At 36.1% G+C, this 10,754-nt stretch overlaps 1 pseudogene; it reads right to left on the reverse strand.

The window, feature by feature from the left end:
* Window positions 1–7,522: 7,522 nt before the first annotated feature.
* Window positions 7,523–7,641, reverse strand: LOC112471006 (annotated as a pseudogene).
* Between the last annotated feature and the right edge of the window lie 3,113 nt (window positions 7,642–10,754).

The raw sequence follows: 10,754 nt of genomic DNA on the forward strand, positions 1-10,754 counted from the left end.
ATGGATATTTAACATGATTCTATCCTAGAGCTTCTAAGTAATTCAGGAGCATAAGGTAAGCGCGATCATATCCTAGGCGACGCAACATAAGGACCTGCAGAGTTGTCCTCTGTTTATACACTTCTCGAATAAACAAGGGGTTAAACATTAAAGCTCATGTGAATATACACCCTTTCCCCCTAAGACTTTCTGTATAGTCATTCCTCGTTTTTGATTTTGAGAACATGTAATTGATTAATTAATTAATTAATCTGGGGAGGATGAAGTGGGTAAAGGGGATCAAATATATGGTAGCTGAAAGAAACTGGACTTTGGGTGGTAAACACAGAATATACAGATGTCAAATTATAATGTACACTTGAAAATTATATAATTGTAATAACCAATGTTACCCCGATAAACTTAATTAAAAAAATAAAAATAAAACAAAAAAGTAAAAAAAAAGGAACAAATATTAATTATTTTAATTAATAGTAAATTACTAAATTTAATTTACAGAAAAATAAAAAGAATAGTTTTATACGTCTGTGTACCCCACTACCCAGAACTGACAACTGCTAACTTTTTGACACATGCTTTGCTTCATGCTTATTTTTAAAATAAAAGGGATAAAGTATTACAGATAAAGTTAAAAGTACCCTTTGCCCCATCCTTAAGTTCCATTTTAACATGCTATCTTTAAAGACTATTTTCTTTATAGCTTCCTATATGTTTGTTCCATGGAAAAATATTAATTGTGCATCTTTAAAATTTATATACATGATATTGTAGTCTATCGCTCTGCAACTTGCTTCCTCTATTCGCATTTTTTTTTTGAGATCTACCCTTGTTGGAATACATCCCATCGAATGTTTTTATAGTATTTCATCATATAAACATTCCTCATTTTAGTTATGGTTCCTACTGATGGAAATGTAGGTAATTTTTACTTTCTAAATATTAGAAATATGCTATGAGTAGTGGATGTACTGGGTCACTGGCCGGGCATTTTCAATTTTACTAAACATGTCTCGATGCTCTCCTTGGACAGGAATAAAGTGCAACAACTAATATTTCATGTCGTCCACCGGTATGTCAGTTCCTATGTCCTCAAGGTGTTCGCAATTCTTGAAACTGTCATGCATTTTAAATGTTGCTTATCTGAGCAGGTTCTCAGATGGTCATCAGCCATTCTGATGTCCTTTTCTGTGAATTCTCTGTTCATGTCTTTTATTCCATTGCACTGCCTTTTTCTTACTAATAATTTATTCTGAATGTTAATCTTTTGTCTGTCATACACAAACTCTTATTCCAACTTTAAGGTATCTTCTCTACTCAGGTGTTATAAGCATATTCTCCTACATTTTCTTCAATTTTAAAATCTAGTTGTTTGCATTTATAGATATTTCAATCACGTGGAATTTATTTTTGTATATGGGGTAGGATAAAGATCTCATTCTATTTTTTTCATAGGGATGCTATCTGTACCAGAGGCTTTATTTTAAATTCCATACTTGCCCCCACATTTTCAGTGCCACCAAGCCGAATATATACACACATATATTCTAAAAGTAGAATATATGTGTGTATATATTCAATTTTACACGCATATATTCTATTTTTACCAATACCATACTGTGTGATTACTGTTGCTTAATAATAAATTTCAAAATCCGGTCAATCTCTAAATCTTAATTTTTTAATGCAAAGCTTACTGAGACAAAATGTTAATTTGAAGCACAAAATGATAAGTAATTTAATGTTGCAGAGCATTTCAGTTCTGTAAAATATAGAGTGTTTGTGTGCGGGGAGAGTTGGACAGGTGATGACAATGCGCTCAGATATCCAGTTTTTCTTAGTAAAGTAAAGCAGTTACACAGCAATAGTTTTGAGGGCTTTCTTTCTTTCTTTTTTTTTTTTGGTCTAAATCGTCTAAAGAATTGAGTGTAATATCCACTCTATTACCCAGTGGCTAAAATAGAATATCTGAAAGACTGGTCACAAAGATACACTCATATGTAAAACTGGAAAAATCAGTTCTTTTTAATACCCATAGCTATTCACTTCTCCCATGTGTCACAATTTTAAGTAAAAGGTGATAAGCCTTTGCCAAACCAAGAACACTTTGTAATTGTCTACTGACAGTCTTTTGCATTAAAAGGAAGGAAATGACTACCACGTGACTGTACGCCATGCTCACCTCATTTCCATAAACCATCAGGTGATGCACAGTAATCAGGGCTTTGAACACCACCACCCAGCTTCCGTTCCCAGTTTTCTCAAAAAGAACATCAGCCAGGTGTTTAACACTCCTATTTGTTTCGTTTATGTACCGTGTTAGATCTAAATCAGAGACAGGGACAAGCATTAAAATGCAGACTGAGAAATAATTTTCAAAATCAAAATTGGTAACTTTAAATACGGATGTAATCAAATCTCAGAGACATGACAAAGAAAATAATCCAAAATATTTTCTTTATTACAAGTATTACCATTCGTAATGCTATATGTCACATGATATTTAATGCCTGCCCACCTTATTGTTCTGTATACTTGATGAGGGAAGGTACTGTGCCCATTTTGCTCACTACTGTCTCCCCAGAATGCAGCACAGTAGTTGGCACATAACAGGTTACGGTAACTACTTGTTAAACGAATAGGACCCAAGAGGTAAGTAACATATCCAAGGACATACGGGTACTTAAGTGGCAGAGCTAGAATTTGAGATAATATTTATTTGGCCCTGGAGACCAAGATATTAATCATTATGTCCTATTGCCTCCCTCAAGAAAAGTGTCATGCCATGAAGGTTCAGTCAGGAGCTTTCCTTGTGAGGTGACCCCACGTCTGCTCCTTCTTCATCCACTTCCTCATAGCCTTGTACCTGATTTACTGCAACAGCTTTTCAATTTCCTGCCTCAGGGTTATGACCATTCATCGATTTACTTCACCCAGCCCCTCAAAAGCTAGCTTACATCATTTCATTTTCCCATTCAAGAACATGCAGTGATTACGTACTGTTTATCAGTTCAAAATCTTTTTTTTTTGTTCTTTTCAAAACTATAAATCATCCTTATAAAACTTCATCACTAGCATTTTTCATTAATCAGCATCTTCACATGTATAGGCGGTGTGATAAGTACTGAAGAGAGGGCATAACAAATATACTAGTGGTTTGCAGCAACAGGCTGACCCTAACTGTATACCCAGATTCATTTATTTAACAAGTATATGTATTCATGCCAATACCTAATGCATGCCATTGCCGTGCCAAATTTAAGGTTATGAAGAATGAGATCTTTCATATTTATTTATCTCTAAGTCTGCTTTATTCCTTTTTCTGTAAAATTTTGTTTCTGCTTTCAGCCTTTAAACTGAACCTTTAAGTTCTAACAGCACTGACTCAATTGCCTCCCCCTTTGGTTACAAGCATCGCTCATGCAAATAAGTACCGCCTCTCCTTTGGGTCCTAATAAACCAATTCTGGCACATATTATTACATAACAATCCAGGGCTGGATAACATACACCGCACCAGAGTCTAGCATGGAGCCTGCCCGTAATAATGTTCAGCAAATTTTCAAAAAATACATAAAAAGGAAACTAATCTGCTTAACTTAGCGAACTGTTAGTTGTTCTAATATATGCACACCGTCACAATGATATGAAGATAAAACTTCAGAAGGCAAACATATATAAAGTCCATTGATGGTTTTAAAGCAAAACACAAAAATAAAGAGGTGATCAAAAGAGAGTCAGCTGTGAAGGTTTCAGTAGCTGTAGGATTTCCATATATTGACAATAGCAGGTATTATATATAAAGTCATTGCTCACCGTGAACTCAAACGACAGGGAGTGGGGAGATCTGGGAGTCTATTCTGTCTTTGAGCAAAAGCTGACTTTAAGAATCAAAAATCTTTGCCCTCGGAACGTACATAGGAGCACCGGAAATGTTGCTGTGGGCCTCTAACGCCTATTCGTGGCCCTTAGGGCAGGACTGCTTATGGATAGATCTGCTCAGTAGACTTTATCCTTCCTTAATTTCAGAAGACTCGCTGAATGTCGTATTTATACGGGGGCTGAGGTGACTTTGGAATTAAGACCCTTCTCAGGAGCCTGAGGTGTTATTTCACTACCTCTGTGTCCTATAAGTTATTTGAATAAGTTATAAATAGCTTGGAATTTAAGAGTCCAGTAGTTCTCTTTTAGAATCAAAGTTTTCTGGACGTGAGAATTCCATCTCCCCGCCCCTGCAGCGCAGAGGAGGGCTCGAGGGCTCAGGGGGTGGGGTGGGGGTGGGGCACTTAGAACACTCGGACTACATGAGGCGGCCCCAGGCCTCCTACTCACCGGCTAGATGTTTCGACTCTGGTTCTGCACGCTCGTCGGTGGTGGCCCCGATGGCAGCCTTGGACACAGATGACCCCATGGATGCGTCGTAGACCGCTGACCACGAGGGTGATGGCTGTGGATTCTCGACCCTCCCGTTCGGGACCAGTGGACTGAGCAAGAGACCAGCACCCGTGGTGACAGACGGGGAGCCCGAGGTGACAGAAGCAAGCCCTGGCCTTTCAGGTAGCTTTTACCAGTTGACCTGTTCCCGCAGCCTGACGCAGACGTGCAGCATTGTGAGGTAGTACTTGAAGTGGTGAGGCGCAGGGGTTGTGCATGAATGCTGGGAAAAGATGGCTGCGGGTCTGAGAACAGGGTCCTGAGGGCAGGATCTGGCTTTGAGTTGAGCACCTCCTGAGGGGCGAAGGCGGACCCTTTGTGTAGAAAACAATAACAAACCGTCGAATGAATAGTGTGAGGGAGGGGGAGATGTTGGGGGAGGTCCGGATGAAGGGTCTGACTGTACTCAGATCTTGGGAAGTTAAGTGGTTCTATGATGTTCTTAGGAAAACCTTAGTGTGCCTTGTTAGGTGAGGCTTCCTTCACACATGATGGGGGCTGTATCCTGCTTGAGGCCATGTCCCCTTACCCTCATTCTACATCAGATACTGAAGTCCATACAGTCCTTTAATAGTATTCCTTTATTATTCTTTTAATACCTCTGGAATCTGTACTGATGTCACCTATCCTTCCTGATCTTGCTAATGTGTAGATGCACTTTTTTTTTTTTATCTTGACAGGTCTGGCTAGAGACCAGTTTTATTGATCTCAATGAACCATCTTCAGGTTTCATTGATTTTTCTCTATATTGTTATCTATTTCGTTGATTTCTGCTATCTTTATCGTTCCCTGCCTCTTACTTGCTTTCACTTCTCTTGCTCTTTATTATCAGGTTGAAGGTAGGTTAGCTTGCTTGAGGTTCTTCTTAATAATATAAGCATTAAGTGCTGCTTTTTTTTAGAATTAAGTGCTGCTTTTGTTGTCAAAGAACACATCTCATGGTTTCAGTCTATTAAAATTTGTTATTTTACGGCATAGAATATGCTCTATTAAGGTCAATGTTCTATATACCTATGAAAAGATGCATTTTTTTATTGTTGGGTACATATTCCAATTAAATGTGTATTACAGTTATTGATATTGTATCACAGGTGACTGAGCTTCCCTTCATTTTCATTTTGATCGCCTTATTCCCCCTCCACTTCAGATCGGACAGTTTCTTTTGCTATATCTTCACATTCATTGATGTTTTCTTCTGCAGAATCTCATTGTCTTCAGTTAATCCTATCCAGGACAGGTTGCATTTCTAATGTTGTAGTTTTCATAATTACAACTTTATATCTTTCATTGCTCTCCTCATTATATACACATTTCCCTTTAAACCCTTAAGGATATTCCTATTACACATAATAGTTATTTTAAAATACTTTTCTGTTAATTCCTTCACTTTGACAATTCTGGCTCTGTTTCTATTGGCATTTTCTTGTGTATGGGTTACATTTTTCTGCTTCTTTCTGCAACTAGGAATTTTTTATGCATGCCAAATATTGTAAACTTTAATTTGTTGAGTGTCGTATTTACATGTGTTCCTAAAGTTTAAAGAATGTTTATATTTTTTATTTTTATATTTTTTATGCTTCAAGTACAGTTGATATTCAATATTTTATTAGTTTCGGGTGTACATCACAGTGGTTAGATATTTATATAATTTATCGGAGTGATCCCCCCAAATAAATCTAGTACCCATCTGGCGCCATACATAGTTATTACAATATTATTGATTATATTCCCTATGCTGTACTTTCCATCCCCGTAACTATTTTTATAATCGGTAATTTGTACTTCTTAATCCCTTTCACATTTTTCGGCCCAACCCCCCTTCCATCTGGCAACAATCAGTTTGTTCTCTATCAACGTTGATTTCTGTTTTGTTTGTTCATTTATTTTGTTTTCTAGATACTACATATGAATGAAATCTTTATTGTATTTGTCTTTCTCTGTCTGACTTATTTCACTTAGCGTAATACCCTCTAGGTCCATCCATGTCTCAAATGGCAAGATTTCATTCTTTTTTATGGCTGAATAATATTCCATTATATATATACGTACCACCTCTTCTTTATTGATGGACACTTAGATTGCTTCCATATCTTGGCTATGAACATAGGGATGGACATATCTTTTCAAATTAGTGTTTTGGATTTCTTCAGAATTGGAATCGCTGAGTCATAAGGTAGTTCTATTTTTAATTTTTTGAGGAACCTCCAGACTGTTTTTCACAGTGGCTGCACCCATTTGCTGTCCCACCAACAGTACACAGGGGTTCCCTTTTCTCCACATCCTCACCAACACTTGTTTGTTTCTTAAATTATTAGTGACAGTCATTCTAATACGTGTGAAGTAATAGCTCATTGTGCTTTTGATTTCCATTTCTCTGATTATTAGGGATGTTAAGAACCTTTTAATATATCTGTTGGTCATGCAAGGACCTTGTCAGCTTACAATCCCTTATTTGTATGTCTTCTTTGGAAAAATGTTTATTCAGGTCCTTCGCCTGTTTTTTAATTAGAATATTGAGTAGAAGGAGTTCCTTATATATTTTGGATTCTAACCTCTTATTAGATGTGTGGTTTGCTAATAATTTCTCACATTCCAAAGGTTGCTTTTTCATTCTGTTGTTGGTTTCAGTAACTGCGCAGGGGCTTATTAGTTTGTAGTCCCACTTGTTTATTTTTGCTTTTGTTGTCTGTGCTTTTGGTTTCATATTTTAAAAAAAAAACATATTACCAAGACCAATGTCAAGGAGCTTTTTCTCCGTGTTTTCTTGTAGGATTTTAATGGTTTCGGGTTTTACATTTAAGTCTTTAATACACTTGAAATTAATTTTATGTATGGTGTAAGATAAGAGCCCCTTTTTATTCTTTTGAATATAAATATCTAGTTTTCTCAATACCATTTATTGAAAAGACTATCCTTTCCCCATTTTGTATTATTGGTGACCTTGTCAAAGATTAGCTAACCGTGTGTGGGTTTATTCCTGGGCTATTTTCTTTTTTTTTTTTTAAGGCAAGGTAACTCTCGGTTGACCTCACATATTGCAAGGACCCTGTCAGCTTACAATCCCTTATTTTTTATTTTTTATTTATTTCTTACATCTACAGCACCTGCTCTTCCTAGGTGGTCTCCCATCCAAATACTAACCAGGCCCGACCCTGCTTAGCTTCCGAGATCAGACGGCATCGGGCTTGTTCAGGGTGGCATGGCCATAGACCTGGGCTCTCTATTTTATTCCATCTGTCTATATGTCTATTTTTATGCCAGTATCATAGTGTTTTGATAACTATAGTTTTTTAATAAGATTTGAAATCAGTCAGGAAGCCTCCAGATTTGTTCTTACTCAGGATTGCTTTGGCTACATGGGGGTCTTTTATGGTTCCATATGAATTTTAGGATTGTTTTTTCTATTTCTGTAAAAAATGCCATGGGAATTTTAATACGGATTGCATTGAATCTGTAGATCACTTTAGGTAGTATGGACATTTTAGCAATATTCTTCCAATCCAGGATATGTTTCCATTTGTTTGTGTCTCTTCAAATTCTTTCATCAATATCTTACAGTTTCTATTGTATAGATTTTTCACCTCCTTGGTTTAATTCATTCTTATTTTATTCTTTTTGATGGTATTGTAAATGTAATTGTTTTCTTAGCTTCATTTTCGTATTGTTCATATATGTAGATATAAAACTAGGTTTTTGTCCATTGTTCAGGGTTTTCTATATGTAAGATTATTTCATATGAAAATGATATAGTTTTATATCTTCTTTTCAATTTAAGTGGCTTTTATTTCTTTTTTCTTTTTTCTTTCTTACTTTTCTTTTCCTAATTACCCTGGCTAGAACCTTCAGTTCAATATTGAATAGAAGTGGCAGAAATGGATATCCTTATCTTGTTCCTGATCTTATGCAGAAAGCAATCTTTCACCATTAAGTGTGTTAGCTGTGGATTATTCCTGTGACTTTTATGAGGTTGAGGAAGTTCCTTTTTCTTCCTGGTTTGTCGAGTGTTTTCATCATGAAAGGGTGTTAGATTTATAAGCAACTATTTAAAATGATAATTATGAAGCATAGACAACATGTAAAATTTTAAAGATTATGTCAAATGAAGAAAATCCTAATGCAAAACTGTAAGATGTATTAATACTAGAACTGGATAAAAACACAAATAAAGAGAAAAACAAAAAGGAATAGCATAAGTGATAATAATTTTATTATAATGATGGTATTATAGAGGAGTCTCCCTTTGTATTTTTCAAGTTTTCTTTATTATATTATTTTCTGTGATTTTTAAAACTGGACTTTTTTTGTTTTGTTTTGTTTTGTCTTGTGCAAGAATACATGCTCGTTGTAGAAATTCAAAAAGCAGTTTACAGGAGATTTCAAATTGAAGAGTAAGACTCTTTTTCTCTAGCCTCAAACTCAATCACCAAAGATAATTAGCCAGTAATCATTTTATCATGTAGCCTTCCAGACATTATATAGCCATGTATATATAGGTTACTTTAAATTCCTTTTTTTTTCTCTTCACTGCAAGTTTTGTTCAGACTCTAAGAGGAGTATTTTTCTTTCGTTTTAACAAAAAGAGATACTACATCTCATCCCCTCATTTAAGAGCGTAGGGAGTACAAGGCAGAGTCTTCTCTTTTTTTTTTTCATTTTTTACGAACGGCTTTGTTGAAAAATAATTTGCTTGCGAGTCACCCATTGAAAGTGGACAATTCAATGTTTTTTAGTATAGTCACAGAGTTGTGCAAGCATCGCCACAGTCACCTTTAAAATGTTTTCATCACCTCCAAAAGAAACTCGGTATCTTTTTGCTGTCATCCCTCTACCCCCTTCCCTCCAGCCCCTGGCAACCACTAATCTTCTTTCTGTCTTTATGGATATCCCTGCCGTGGACATTTCATATAAATGGAATCCTACAGTATGTGTCTTTTCGTGTCTGCTTTCTTTCACTTAGCATAATGTTTTCGAGGTTCATCCATGGTGTAGCAAGTATCGGCAATTCCCTCTTTTTTTCTAACTGAATAATATTCCATTATGTGGATAAACCACATTTTGTTTATCCATTACATTTTATGGACATTTGGGTTGTTTCCACCTTTTGGCTATTGTGAGTAGTTCTGTCGTGAGCATTCACGTATAACTTTTTGTTTGAAACTGTCTTCAGTTCTGTGGGATACAGACCTAGGAGTTGCTGGTTCTTCTGGCAATATTCTATGCTTAATTTTTGGAGGAACCACCAGATTACTGTCCAAATCGGCTATACCACTTTACATGCCCACCAGCAGCATACAGGGGTTCCAATATCTCCACATGCTCACCAACACTTGTAATTAACATACCTTTTTATTCTAGTGGGTGTGAAGTGGTATCTCATGGTTTTGATTTACATTTTCCCATTGACTAATGATGGCAAGCATCTTTTCATGTGCTTATTGACAGTGTGTATATCTTCAATGGAGAAATGTCTATTCAGATCCTTTGTCCATTTATAATGGTTGTGTGTGTGTGTGTGTGTGTGTGTGTGAGCATGTGAAAGAAAGAAAGAGAAGAGGGAGAGAGAGAGAGTGGAGAGTGGAAGGGCGAGGAGAGTGAATGGGTTGTCAAAGTTCTTTATATATTCTGGATACTAGACTCTTATTTATATGTTTTGCAAATATTTTCTTTCACTCTCTGGGTTGTATTTTCACTTTTCAATAATGTCATTTGATGCACAAAACGTTTTAATTTTCACGAAACCCAATTTATCTATCTATATATATTTTTTATTGCTTGTGCTTTTGGTATCATGTGAAAGAATGCATTGCCAAAACCAAGGCCATGAAGATTTACTGCTATGTTTTCTTCTAAGGTTTTTATTGTTTTAGTTCTTACATTTAAGTCTTTGATAAATTTCGAATTAATATTTGAATACGGTGTGGAATAGGGGTCCAGCTTCAATCTATTGCATGTAGATATCCAATTGTACAATCTTCAGTTGAAAAGACTATTCTTTTCCTACTCAATAGTCTTGGCACCGTTGTTGATAATAAGTTGACCACGGATGTGTGGGTTTATTTCCGGACTCCCAATTCTATTCCAATGAGCTATATGTCTGTCCTTCTCACGGTAGCAAATTATCTTAATGACCATTGCATTGTATAAGTTCTGAAATCGGGAACTGTGTTCCTCCTGGTTTGTTCTTTCTCAAGATTGTTCTGGCTTTCACCTCAATCTCTACCATTTTTGACAAGTGCTTGTAAACTTGAACTTCACACATTGTTGCAAATAAAATTGGCTCCCCTGGTGAGAGTTTAGGAGCTAAGTGTTTTACAGCCTCTTTCT

The sequence above is a fragment of the Pteropus alecto genome, unplaced genomic scaffold (genome assembly GCF_000325575.1).
Source record: "Pteropus alecto unplaced genomic scaffold, ASM32557v1 scaffold821, whole genome shotgun sequence".
NCBI lineage: Eukaryota > Metazoa > Chordata > Mammalia > Chiroptera > Pteropodidae > Pteropus > Pteropus alecto.